Source organism: Ursus americanus, chromosome 1 (assembly GCF_024610735.1).
Source record: "Ursus americanus isolate L20-20 chromosome 1, mUrsAme1.1.p, whole genome shotgun sequence".
Lineage (NCBI taxonomy): Eukaryota > Metazoa > Chordata > Mammalia > Carnivora > Ursidae > Ursus > Ursus americanus.
In genome coordinates, this window is record NC_142127.1 from 34,087,893 (window position 1) to 34,102,284 (window position 14,392).

Consider the following 14,392-nt stretch of genomic DNA (forward strand, 5'->3'; position numbering starts at 1 on the left):
TAATTACAAAAAAGGAAAAATCAGAACTGAAAAAAGATCCTAGCTTTTTTAGGTAGTCTTTTCAGATGGATCAATTTCCAGTAATTAAGTAAAAATAAGATCATGGTTTTTTTTTCTTGACTCTATATGATATTAAAAGCCATAAATCTTAAATATTCACATTTCTATCATCCACTGCCATGTCTTCTATTGCTTTGCAGAACTCTGTTCAGTGAGATACTGGAATTCCTTAAGATGGTATCACTCGTTAAGTAAGACACGATAGGTACTCCATTTCGCTTTTGGAGACTTAAAATCCACATTCAAAGGAATTCTGCATTAAAAATAAGCCTATTGATTTTTTTAAATAGCCGAGTGTTTCTCAAATCTATTTGACCATGGAATTCTTTTTTACTGAACACCTATTCACATTTCACTAAATATAATTGATAAATGTCATTCTAGGCTAAGGAAGAACAAGTAATAAACCACCTCAAATGTGTATATTCATATATGAGTTTTTCAAATGGAGATTAGCTCTGTTTCTTTCAGCGCTGGTGTCCATTGCCTAAATCCTTTATGAGTCTCTTCCTCTATGTTCCCACAGTTTTTGCTTATACCTCTCTCACGTTTAGATCTCCGGGTGCCTGCTGATGTTTGACACATGGACGGCACTTTATAGCTGTGCTGAATTTGAAACATGTTAAGCCCATTCCCTAATTTTTATTTGCTTCAAATATCTCCCAGTATCTTTTAACATAGAGACCATTATTTACTCATTAAATGCAAACATTTCTATTTGATATTAGAATTTGGGGAGGGGGGAGTTGATGATAAAAAGGAAACCTATAATGTTTTCTAGTTTAATGTGTAGAATTGCTGGCAGAGGTGCAAAATAATTTATTTCTATGGATGCAATTGACCAAATACAGGCAAAGGTGCCTGCTTTTCGGGAAACGTACCTCTAGATTATTTTGTACGTTTGCTATCTTGCCTATAAGGATTGTAAAGTAATAGATGAAATTACAGCCAATATGTCAGGTCATGCAGTGACATCTAGTGTGTGTAGGAGACAGTATGCTGTGTTCCCGCATCTATGTGACTCTCAAAAGAATTTTTCTTCTTTTTTTTTAAATCTTTAAAGATTTTGCCCTAAAGTTGTAAAATAAAGGTAGTGATAACCTTTGCTTATATTTAAGAGCTCGAAACTGTTGTAAATAATTAGATTAATGCACAGGCAGTACAGAAAAGGCCTTCATGAACTATTTACAGACATTTTGCACACAAAAAAAATGAGTAGATGGAACTTGTTAAAAGTATTGTTAGGGAAGTTCATTTAGTTGCTAACCTGTAAGTAAGAGGTATCAAATTTCAGCATGCAGCATTTAACTCTGTGTATGTATATGTGTGTGCATGAGAGAGAGTGAAAGAAAGAGAGAGATCTTAGTTTAGCCAAGGGACTGGCTAACTCTGAGTAACTAATTTTATATATATTTTTTATATATTTTAAAAATATATTTATATATATATTTTATACATAAACTATATATTCATATATTTTTACACATAAAAATATATTCATATATTTTTACACATAAAATATATATTTATATATTTTATACATAAACTATATATTTATACATATATTTATATATTTTTATATTTTTAAAAAGATTTTACTTATTTATTTGACAGAGAGAGAGCAGCAGAAGGAAAGAGAGAAGTAGACTCTTTGCTGAGGAGGGAGCCCAGTGCGGGGCTCCATCCCAGGACCCTGGGATCAAGACCTGAGCGGAAGGCAGATGCTTTACTCACTGAGCCACCCAGGTGCCCTAATTACTACCATTATCTTCCTCTCTCGGGTTATAACATGCAAAGCTTTAGCTCTTAAGAGATTCTCAGAATTGACTGACAAAAGGCCTTTCTTTTTTTGCTCTGTGGATTATAGAGTTTTTCAAGAAGTCCAGCTTCATTTCATTAATGGGGGGTGGAGTTCTGTTTGTAATTTAAAATTTTTAGTGCAGATACAGAACTGAATTTGGCCTTTAGTGAGACTTATTTTTTACAATCAAAATATATTTTGATGTCATTTTCCCCTTGCACTATGTTGTTTGATTTTACTTATCTGATGAATGTTTTGGTGCCCATACTAGGATTTATGTCTCAGGAGCTGTGGCCCTTTAGGGTCTCAGAGAATTTAGAAAAGAGACAGAGAGTATTTCAATGCAAGCAGAAAATGTTCCAGCCTAAGGGTGACTCAGAGAATGCAGATCTCACAATGATTTATTTTAAGCCACAGTGTTGCAATATCATTTTTAGTCTCGTCCCAATTTCATTTCCCCACCCAAATGAAAGGGATAATCCTAATGAAAGGGGCAAGGAGAAAGTTTCCTGAGGTATATGTTGTTTCCAAAAGCCTTACTGGTCCTTCCATGTTCATTATTTACAATAGCAGCTCAGGAGTTGTGGCCAGAAGCCTTAGCTCCCCGGCTTGACTCAAATATGCAGCAAGTGATTACTGAGTATCTGTAACGTGCCAAGAACCAATTCATGCTTAAAGATCCTGTCCTCGAGGAGCTTGTGTTTGGTTTGGGGAGACTAAAAACGAACACATCTAAAGCAAAGAAGGGTAATACTGAGTATAGGTAGAGAGGTGTTATTTTACATGGGGTGGCCAAGGAAGGACCCTGGTGATGAGATGGCATTTGAATGAGTCAGGGGAGATACTTGAGAGAAGAATGTTCCAGGCAGACAGAGTGCCAAGTGCAAAAGCAAGAGTGTATCTGGCATGCTTCAGGGACAGTACAATACCTGATGTGCTAGAGTGGAAGGAGCAGGGAGTCCCGTCATAAAGGGAGTTCAGGGGATTGATGCCATTGGACAGTTCTAAGCAGTGGTGTAACATGATCTGAATAACACTGTAAAGGGATCGCTCTGCTGTCCTGGTGAAGAGTAGCAGCAAGAAGACCGAAAATGAACTATAGTAATTATGCAGAGAAAAAAGATAAGGGCTCAAATCGAACTTAACACTGAAAGTGGTGAGATAAGCAATCAGACTCTGGATTTATTTTGAAACAGAATTGGCTGATGGTTTGGAGACGAGACATGAAAGAAAGAGAGTCATAATGATGACTCCAAGATAACAACATTTACTCTGCGTGGTCCATGTAGCTGGAGAGAGAGAATTGCTAGTTACTGAGATGGGGATAAAAGCAGAAGGACATGTTACCTTTGGAAATGGGATTATACATCCCAAAGTAGGTGACAGCAGGGGTTACAAATGGAACGCCAGAGCTTAGGAGAAAGGTCTAGGTGGAAGGTATACATTCGGAAGGTACCAGGTGTTGAGACATCTGAAGCTGAGAGATTGGATGGGATCACCTAGAGAAGCGCAGGTGGAAAAGGTTCAAGGTCTGAGCCGAGCCCTGAGGCCCTCGTGTGTTTACTGCGTACTTCTCATCCTGGCTGTACATTAGAATTACCTGGGGACGTTGAACAAAATTGCCTAAACCTCTCACCTTGCCCCCAGAGACTCTGATGTAATTAGTCTAGTTGAGACCTGGGCATCGATGCATTTTAAAAGTTCACTAGATGATTCTTTTTTCTTTTAACTGAAGTATAGTTGATGCACAATGTTACATTAGTTTCACGGGTACAACATAGTGATTCGACAAGTTTATATATTACGCTGTCCTACCATCAGTCACCATACAGTGGCACTACAATGCCATTGGCTACATGCCCCAGGCTGTACCTTTTCTCCCCATGATGCACTCGTTCTGTAACTGGAAGCCTGTGCCTGCCACTCCCCTTCATGGATTTTGCCCAGCCCCTCAAGCCCCTCCCTTCTGGCAACCAACAATTAGCTCTCTGAATTTCTGGGTCTGTTTCTGCTTTGCTTGTTTTATTTATTTATTTTTTTAGATTCCACATCTAAGTGAAATCATCTGGTATTTGATAAGGTCTTTCATACGGTCTTTCTCTGTCCGACTTATTTTACTTAGCATAATAGCCTCTAAGTTCATCCACGTTGTCATAAGTGGCAACAGGTGATCCCTCCATGTATTCCGAATTCAAAATCACTGGTCTAGAAGCTGGAGGGAGTGGAGTGTTACCAGTAAAGGAAACAGAAACAGTGTGGTCAGTGAGGCAAGAGGCAGACAAGAAATCTGTGTTAGAGATTTCAACTGAAGAAAATGTTTCAAGCGGGAGAGGATGACCAGTCCAATACTGGGGAGAGGTGAGAATTCACCACTGCGGTTTGTAGCAAGGAGGAGGGCCAGAGCAGACTCATTGGAGAGGTAAAGAGAAAAGCTCTTCCTCTTTGTCTCCCTCTCTCTTCCCCACACCCGCCTCCCCCTCCCTTCCTTCCTCCCTTCCTTCCTTCCCTCCTTTCGCTTTTGATATGAGCTATTAAAGTGTGTTTGCGTGCTCATGGGAATGATTTGGCAGAAAGGAAGAAATTGGTGAGGCAGGACAAAAGGAGACATTTCTGAAAGAATGTCCTTGAGTGTAGAGAAGGAACTTTGGCATTTCTTTTGTCTCAATGAAATAGAAAGCCAGAGAAGAGAATGTGCTAGATATCTGAGGCAAAAGAGTATCCTAATTCTAGGAGAGAGGGAAAATGAATGGACCGGGACCACATGAGCTCAGTGGTCATGAAATTAAATATAAGCCAGTTATCACGGTTGTATATTTTCACTAGTCACTGGTCAGCTGTGTGAGTAGAAGCTCAGAGCAAATGAAGTGAATAAGAAGTTGATTTTTACCAGGGTTGGGTTCTTACCAAATGCATACCACAAAACGGAGTAGTAGCATAAGCTTTCTGAGTGAATACAGGAAAGTTTATAATTTTGAACTATGTAGTGTCACATTGGTAACAGAGAAGCTAAGACAGGAGGGAGATGGAGGGGCCGGAATAGCTGGTCAGATAAAATAAATCGGGTCCCTCTGGGGTTGAGGACTAATTGGAGTCTGGGTACTAAAATTAGGGTGCTGGAAAGAAAGATTGTGTTACTGCTGGAATGTGAAATTAAGGAGGAGATGCAAAATCAATTGCTTACTGTAATAAGGCTTTTTTCAAATTTTAAATTTAAAACGTGTAAAGTAGTGTTCATGGGAACAAAAGGAGATGCGGTTATTGGTAATCTGCAGACCGTCTGCGATGTGGTGGGGACAGCGTTGTTGGCGGAGTGCAGGAACTGAACCGAGAGTCCCGGGAGTCCTCCGGACTCTAAGGATCCTGAAACCACTTCAGCCCACGGCAGCAGTACTGGGGAGAACGCCAGCGATGCAGGTCCCGGTCATGAGGGGAAGGAGGACCGTACAGTCCGCGGCTGACGGCCTTACGCACAGCAGCATGTGCTGGACATGGTTTGAGCCTCAAAACTGGGTTTTTAGGGAAGAAAAGGACTCAATAGTTTGGAAGGAACAATGTAGGGGTGTAAAGAACACCTACACAACTTTTAGGCATAATGAACAAAATCTGTGGAAGAAAAAAACAGCCCTGCTTGAGAGGGCTACGGAGTTTCCCCAGACGGGAATAAAAGCAGTATTTGTGAATGTACCGACCGCAGCAATGTGATGACGGTAAAGAGCGTTAGCTCTGGAGCCGGACTGTTTATATTCCAGTCACAGCTCTTTTACTTACTAACTTTGTGGTATTAATGCCTTGGTGTTTTGACTTCCTCATCTCTAAAATCGGGAGAATAACAGCATCTGTCTCCTCGGGTTACGGCGCAGAGGAAGAGTTAATACCTGGTAAAAGCCCTAGGATAACACCTGGCAGGTATTAAGAACATGCAGTCCACGTTAGCCGTGATGATGATGATGATTACTCATTTTGTAACTTGCCTTTGAGGAGCAAAAAGATTATTATTATTATGGCGACTATTACTCATTTTTAATTTGCCTTTGGGGAGAGAAAAACAGATGCTTGGCAAAGAAGGAGTAAAACTGTTTTCTGCCCAGCTGAGTTTACTCCAATGTTGTTTGAACATTTGGTCTCCATATGATATATATTAGGTTTCTGCAGCAGCGGGCTTCTGTAATATTAATTAATAATTTTCAACATATGGTATTTGCTAATTTAAAAAAATCTTGTATGATCTTCTGAGAAAATCTCAAAGGAATCATCTGTGTGATGCCAGAGCCCTAGACATAGTACTGAATTTTAATCCATAGGATAAAATAAATATTCATTGAGTTCATAGTGATAGAGCTAAATAATTGAATAAATACATTTCTGTTTGCTTTGTTTTTAGTCTCTCTGCATCCTTTGGGGTTAAATATATTTCTCACAGACAACATCTTCCTGGTCCTTTTCTTCTTCCAATTTGAGAGTTTCTGAATCTTATTTACTTTTACAGATTGATATTTATTGAAATTGCTTCCCTCCTAGAACTTAATTTTGTCATCCTATTCAGGGAATTTTATTTTCCATAATTCTTTTTTTTTTCTTTTTTTTTCCTTCCTCCTTCCCTTGAGCAAATCAAATTCTTCTGCTTCTTTGGAAGATACACTTTCAAATGTATTGTCTGTGGTTATCCCTAAATTATTCAGACCAAAACTTTGCTTGTTTTTCTTTGTTAGTGTCTAAGCTTATCAATATCTGTATCCAGTGAATAAGAAGATAATCTGAGCCAATTTTCACTTCCCTCGGGTCACTTGCTTCTACCCTCTTCTTTTTTTGAAAACCACTTTCTTGAGGTATGATTGATGTGTAAAGGCTGTGTATGTTTAATGTATACAACTCAGTGAGTTTGGTGATGACACCAACACCACAATCAAGGCCGTGAATGTATCTAATATTTCCCCGTGTTTCCTCCCACCCCCTTTATTTCCTACCCTCTTCCTTTGTCAGTTTAGTACTTGAGTTTTGGATTTATTTATTTTTCCATTGGTCATGACTTATCTAGACAACAAAACACTTTATTCAGTTATTCTTTTACTTTCTCTATCTGTTTCTTCCACCTGGACAATCTTTTCTTATTGCTAGAGTACAATCTCTATATATTTTGTCTTCAAAGATACTTTCTTTTGTCAATTACCCAAAACTTTATGCTCCAGAGAATATCTTCATTTAACTTTTAAGGGAAATTTTAACTCTACATAAAGATCTAAGTTCAAAGTTCTTTTCCTTCAAAGCTATGAAGAAAATACTCTATTAGCCTCCAGTATCCAGTGTTGTTACTGATAAATTTGGTGGCACTTTCCTTTATAAGTGATCTTCTTTATCTCTGGAAGCTTTCAGGGGTGTGTGTGTGCGCGCGCACACGCTTGTGTGTATTTCAGTAGATTTCAGAGAAATTTTAGGTTCACAGCAACTTGTCCTAGAAGGGACAGATTTCCCATAAACCTCCACCCCCACGCATGTATAGCCTCCCCCCGTTACAATGCATCCTCCAGTGGAGTGTACATTTGTTTTAACTCATGAACCTTCATTGACACATCATTATCATCAAAGGTCCAGAGTTTGCATTATGGCTCACTTTTGGTGGTGTATATTCTGAGGGTTTGGACAAATGTACAATGACATGTACTCACCATTATGGTATCCTCCAGAGTAGTTTTACTGCCTTAAAAATCCTTTTTGCTTTACCTGTTCATCACTCCTCCTCCCCTAGTCCCTGGCAACCACTGATCCTTTTACTGTCTCCATAGTTTTGCCTTTTCAGAGTGGCTTTTTTCACTTAGTAATATGCATTTAAATTTCCTCCATATCTTTTCATGGCTTGATAGCGCATCTCTATTTAGCACTAAATATTACATTGTCTGGATGTACCGGTTTATCCATTTACCTACTAAAAGACATTTCGGTTACTCCCAAGTTCAGGCAATTATTATAAATAAAGCTGCTATACACTTCCATATGCAGGTTTTTATGTGGACATAAGCTTTCAATTCCTTTGGTGGTTTTGAAAAAGGGTACATTTTATTTGACGGGAGTGAAATGTGGGGTCATGGAGAGGATGTCTTTTATTCGGTTTTGCATTTGCAGTAGATCAAATTAGTGGACATCCCAGATTTGCTTGGCCTTTCCTCTTCCTAGTCTTTGGGCACTTGCTTAATGGAGGGTCTGGACTCTACTAATGCTGCTGGCTGTCTCACATCCCCCTGATTAAGGCCATGGCTTTAGCACAGCCTTGATCATGCCAACTGCTTGGCTTCACTGCTCAGGGTAGGCCTGACCAGACTCAGGGAGGCTATGAGTTTTCCCATTACTTTCTTACTCAGGGGAAGCCCAGAAGTGTGGGGGGAGGAGGGGCGGTTTCTAGCTCTTGGAGAGGCAGCCAGTTGGAGGGTGGGAAGGATCCATAACACAAATCAGAGGTTCAGTGAGGTTAACACCTTATGAGGACAACTTTGACCAATGGACAGAATATGGGAAGAGCTGGCCGATAAATCCTATTTCCTGAGACCCCTGCTTCTCTGGTATAAGATGCATATAACTGAGCACCCAGCCGTGATTTCCTTTGTAAAGCGATGGCGAACCTGGAAACACACCATCTTGTATTTACTTCCCTCTTTCTTTGTTTCACTTTCCTTTTTCAATGACTCCTGCAGTTTCCAAAAAATCTTTAGCCTGTAAGCTTTGCTTCAGATTCTGTTTTCTAAGGGATATTTATAACATTGCATTACTTCTAATTTGAGATATTTTATTTTCCTCTGATTCTGGTGAATTCTTTTTCATTTCTTCAAATAATCCTGTTTGTTCTTTGTTCTCACTCTGAAATCTTAGGTTGACATTTTTATTAAATTCTCATATATCTTATCTCCATTATTTCCTCCCCTTTATCTTTTGTTTATTCTTTCTTGAAAACTTCCTCACCCTAATCTTCCAGCTTATGAAATCATTTTTTAGGTCTATTAAATCTTTTTTTTTTTTAAACAGCCACTGAGTTCCTTATTGCAGTGAAGGTATTTTTCAAGCCCACCATCACCAATTGGCTGTTTTCAGACTTCATGTTCCTTCTTTATCTTGCTCGCGTCTTCCCCATCTCTGAAAGCGAATGGTGATTCTGTGTTCTCACTTTCTCTGTTCCACAATTCTGCTACTTCTGTTCCAGTTCTTAATGTTCTGACTTTTGCAGTGGCTGGCCATACCTATCAGCCACTTCTTGCTAATAACACACTAACTTAGAGGGTGGGGTGAAAGCCTGGGCCCTGGCTTCTGCTTCTCCAGGAGAGTTGGGAGGTTGGGGATGAAGTTCGTGGATGAGCATTTCTGGAGTTAGAGTCTAGTTCAAACCACCCCTTCTCTCCCTTTCCTTCTCATCCTTCACCACCCCTCATTCCCAGAGAAGTACTAGCATTTCTGCTCCAGGGGCCACCATTCATGTTGCTGTTGCCCAAGGATTTGTGAAGGACTCAGGATGAGGAGCACTCGGGTGCCTGTTTCTCTATGCTATTGGTTACTTACCATGCTACTGGATGCCTGCAAGGAATCTGCTACCTCTAGCAGAATGCTGCCTTCCTGCCCCCAAATCCTGGTCAGTAATCAGGCAGTGTGGGGAAAGAAAAGATGGAATGCTTTTGTCTTCCTGGTCTGTGGCTCCTGGCCTTCTCTCAGAGGTCCAGATCTTTTATGACCCCAACCCCAACCCCAACCCCATGAAGATCTGAGGGTTTCTGGTTAGATGGTAAATATCACCCTAAGATCTATCATCCTTCCCATCTTTTTGGTCCATTTCCAGGTTGAATATTGGGGAAGGAATAGTGTAGCCCAAGCTGCTCTACTATCTTTTCTTTATTAGCAAAATTAAAGGGGTTTAAACCCTTCAGTGACTTCCCATAAGGTATACTCTGAAGCATCAATTGCTTAATAGATCATAGAGACCATCTTATTCTGGTCCATTTTCTTCCCAGCCAGATGTCCCCACTTCTCTGGCCTAGTCCACTCTGTTCCCGCAGCAGGGAGTCCTTGGCAGCCCCCTGAACATGCGCTGCTCCTTCAGGCTTCTGTGCTTTGGACTTACTAGTCCCTTTGCTATCAAGGTCTTCCTCTATCTACAAAATTCCTAGAAATATTTACCCATCTTTTCACCATGAGCAAGCAATGAATAGTTCTGATTGTTCATTTAGTGAACAAATATTTGCTGAGCAACAGCCATGCATCAAACCCTGGGATATACACTAAGATAACAATGGTAAGCAAGATAATCTATGCCTTCTTAGAACCTCGTTTGGTGAAAAAGTCAGGTTGGTAATGAATGGAAGTTTTAAAATGTGATAGGTGCTATGGTAAAGTGCATGATCCTATGGGACCACCTAATACGGGTGTCCCACATACTTTATCTAGGGGACTTAGGGAAAACTTGCAGCTCGGATTAACTTAAATACTGATAAGGAGTTAGCTGGCAAATGCATAAAGAAGATATTTTCTGTGAAGAGGATAGTATTTTACATTCAGAAATCCTAAGGTGAGAGAGAAAAAGGAGTGTCTGAGAAATTAAAAGGGCTCACTTTGGTGGGAAGCAAGAGGCTGGATGGATTGACAGGTGCCAAGCCACTGTGACCCCTGGTAGGCTTGTTAAGGAGACTTGCCTGTATTCTGCCAACAGGCCATGACAGCAATTGCATGATTAAATTCATTTTTTTTTTTTGAACAATCACTCTGGCTACTGTGTGCAGAAAGAATTGTGGGGTTGGGGTGACCGTAAGAGAAAATCTAATTATGACACTGTTTTATTTTAGTCCAAGGAAGGACTTGAAATACAGTGGTTGAGGGCAAAACTCTCATACCTCTATGCTACTTCTGACCAGATATGTACCAGTATTATATTATAGCATGGCGTTCCAACCATTTCTTTGCACAATTTAGACTGGAACTGCTAAGTGTAGCTGTTTGCTTATTTTTTTGGACGATGGATTCTCAGTGTCTGATGTATGATAAATACTCAGTAAATATAGGTAGAATGAAAACGTGAATTATTTTACTGGATGATTAATTTGGCTAAATAGATTAAGGAGGCAAAGGGTCTAAAGGGAGAGTCCTAGTCGTTTGGGAGTTGGGGAATTTGCAGCAGATTGGGGAATGGAGAAGGATGAGTGTTGGCCTTTAATGGGGATAGAGACACTTTATTCATAGTAACAGGATGGAAAGAGAAGTGTGAATATAACTTTGGGTAGATTGCAAGTAACGTGCTGGGCAGAGAAGGGATTTCTCATTTGATTGCTTCTATTTTCTCAATGAAATATGAAGAGAGGGCATTGGTTGGAGGATGGGTGGATATAGGATATTTGAAGTGAAAGGAGATGTGAAATAACCATTTGAGAGACAGAGAAAGTGAACATACTAGAAAACTCTAGTAAGGGTGCATGCAATGAGTCCCTTTTATGTTTGAGAAATTGTTAAATAACCCAAATAAACATGAGTTTTATTCTCTTTTTTAAAAAAGATTTATTTATTTCTAGATAGAGAATGACTGGGAGGGCTAGGGGGAGGGGGAGAGAGATTCTCAAGCAGACTCTGTGCTGAGCTTAGAGTCCCACACAGGGCTCCATCTCCTGACCCTGAGATCATGACTGGGGCCAAACCAAGAGTCTGAGGCCCCCATGTGAATGCCACCCAGGCACCCCAACATGAATTTTATTCTTTACTCAGATCTATGGAAGAACATAACAAAGGATCAAATTCAGAGCCCACCAAAATACTTCTAGATTCTCCTTACCCTTTCCCAATTTTCTTTCATACCCAGTACTCAGTTGGGGCTCTTTTGTTTTTTCCTCACAATTAACAGCTTTCTTTCCTATGGGATTTAGTTTTATCTTACCTTTCACCCCCTTCTCAGTTCCTTATTTTTTAAGTTAGTAATTGTTCTTTTATCCTAGGTTCTTAGCATCTTTCTCCACCCAGGCTTTGATTCTAGGTCAGAAGGGACTAGTAGTTGGTCTGGATAAGAGGCTGGGAGAATGTAGAAAAGGAGTGATATTGGGTTTATTATTGCAGGATTCTTTGCCAGAGGGCTACTTGCAGTGGATGGGTAAATCTTTGAACATTTCCAACTTTATTCTTTATCATGTCATAAAAATAGCAGATGCTTTCCTTGCTTTTTAGAACATTGCCTCTCAACCGTGAAAATGTATATGCTTATTTGTATGGCTTTTTAAAAATTCAGGTATCTAGGCTGCATCTTTAGAAACTCAGATTCAATAGATCTTGAGTGGTTTCAAAATCCCACAGGTGAATCTAATATGTACTCTGAGTTAAGAATTACTTATCCATGGGGGCACCTGGGTGGCACAGTGGTTAAGCGTCTGCCTTCGGCTCAGGGAGTGATCCCGGCATTCTGGGATCGAGCCCCACATCAGGCTCTTCCGCTATGAGCCTGCTTCTTCCTCTCCCACTCCCCCTGCTTGTGTTCCCTCTCTCACTGGCTGTCTCTATCTCTGTCAAATAAATAAATAAAATCTTAAAAAAAAAAAAAAGAATTACTTATGCAATAAAAGAAAACGAGAGCTTCTAGAAGTGGTTGGTTTCAGGGCTGGGATTAGAAAAAATATATTATGAGCCTGGAACCCTTTGTGGTGCCAGAAAACAAAGAAATGCTCAACAACAACAAGAGTTTTGTTGAAACAACACAGGAAACAAAACTTAAGGAAGTAATGGCCAAAGCTGGAACAATTTGAGCAAAAAAATAACTAATGACAATTTTATGAATTTTAAACCCTAAAACAAATTCATGGATCCTTACCCATATAAGTAAATGAATAAATACATAATAAATAAATAAATAAATAAATAAATAAATAAATAAATAAATGGAAGATAGAGATAGCTCTATCTCATGGTAGAATTTCAATCAATAAAGGTAAAAGGAAAAAAGAAATAGGGAAGAACCATTAGGCAAATACTACAGTAACAACTATTGCAGGCAAGATCCGCCACTGGAGGCAAACTAGTGGGCAAAGGTTGAAGAGAAACAGGATGTGTGTAATCCCCAAGATACTTACCAACTACAGAAGGAAAATATTAAATTTACACTAGAGTAAATCAGCACACAGTAACTTAATGAAGTGATCACAGTAACCAGCACTTGTAATAAGATATATGGATGTCATGAAACCCTTGCTTTGATGCACTGAGAACACATTTAAAAAATTATTCTTGACAGAAATGAATATACTCATTACAGTCATGAGAAAGCATGATGGTGCCTTAGGGCAGTCACACATGTGTGCTCTTTCTGGAATGTACTGCCTCCATTTCCAGATCTCTGCCCAATACACAGACCTTGTATTCTTGCTACGATTGGTTCTTTTTATCTTTTCCAGCTTTGTTCCATTGTTCCTCCTTAATTTGGACATGTTCTCTCACTAACCTATCTCAGTATACCCTCTTAGTATTTTTTATCGTAGTTTTTTTCCTTGTAGCCCTTATCATAATTAGAATCTTAGTGTCTGCACTAAGTGTATGCTCCTTGATGGGAAGGGCTATATTTATTTCACTCATCAAGCTATACTTAATGCCTGGCATGGTTCCTGAGATGTATAGAGAAGACATAATAGTTGTTGAGAATGAGATTGAGTAACCAAACAGAAAAAGTCCTGTTTCTGAAATTGAAATAAAAAATATATTGAGAAAATTGAGTGTCACAATACATGGGTTTGAATCATATCTGCTACCTACCTACTTTATAATCCCTGGTAGGTTTTTACGTCTTTGTATTCTAGTTAACCAAAACTATAAAATTAAAGGTTTATATGAGTTACTAGTCTTGGGGAAAGATTATTATTTTAAATTGTAAAATTGTTATTCTAGTTTTGGCTCTGTAAATATTTAATGATTTCTAGAACGACACTAACATGTGTGGACCTCATTTCCCACCTCCCCTTTACCGAGGTATAATGGACATATGACATTGTATAAGTTTAAGGAGCACAAGGTGTTGCTTTGATAAACACTGCAAAATGATTACATCTTAGAGTTTGCTAACACCTCCACAACATTACATTGCTTTTTTGTGGTGAGAGCGATTAAGATCTACTTTCTTAACAACCTGCAAAATACAATGTTTTAACTTAAACTATAGTTATATACACTGTATGTAATATAGCAATATTAACTATAAACATTATGCTGCATATTAGATCTCCAGAACTTATTCACCTTGTAACTGGAAATTTGTATCCTTTTACCAACCTCTCTCCATTTCTCCCATCCCCTAGCTCCTGGTAACCACCATTCTTATCTTTTTTTTTCCCCCTAGGAGTTCGGCTTTTTTAGATTTCATATATAAGTGAAATCATAGCTTCTTTGTCTTCCTCTGTCTGATTTGTTTCACTCAGCATGATGCCCTCAAAGTCCATCCATGTTGTTGCAAATGTTAGAATTTCCTTCTTGTCATGGTTCAATAATACTCCAGTATCCACACGCACCTGTGCAGACACACGCAAGCTTGCTCGCCCACGC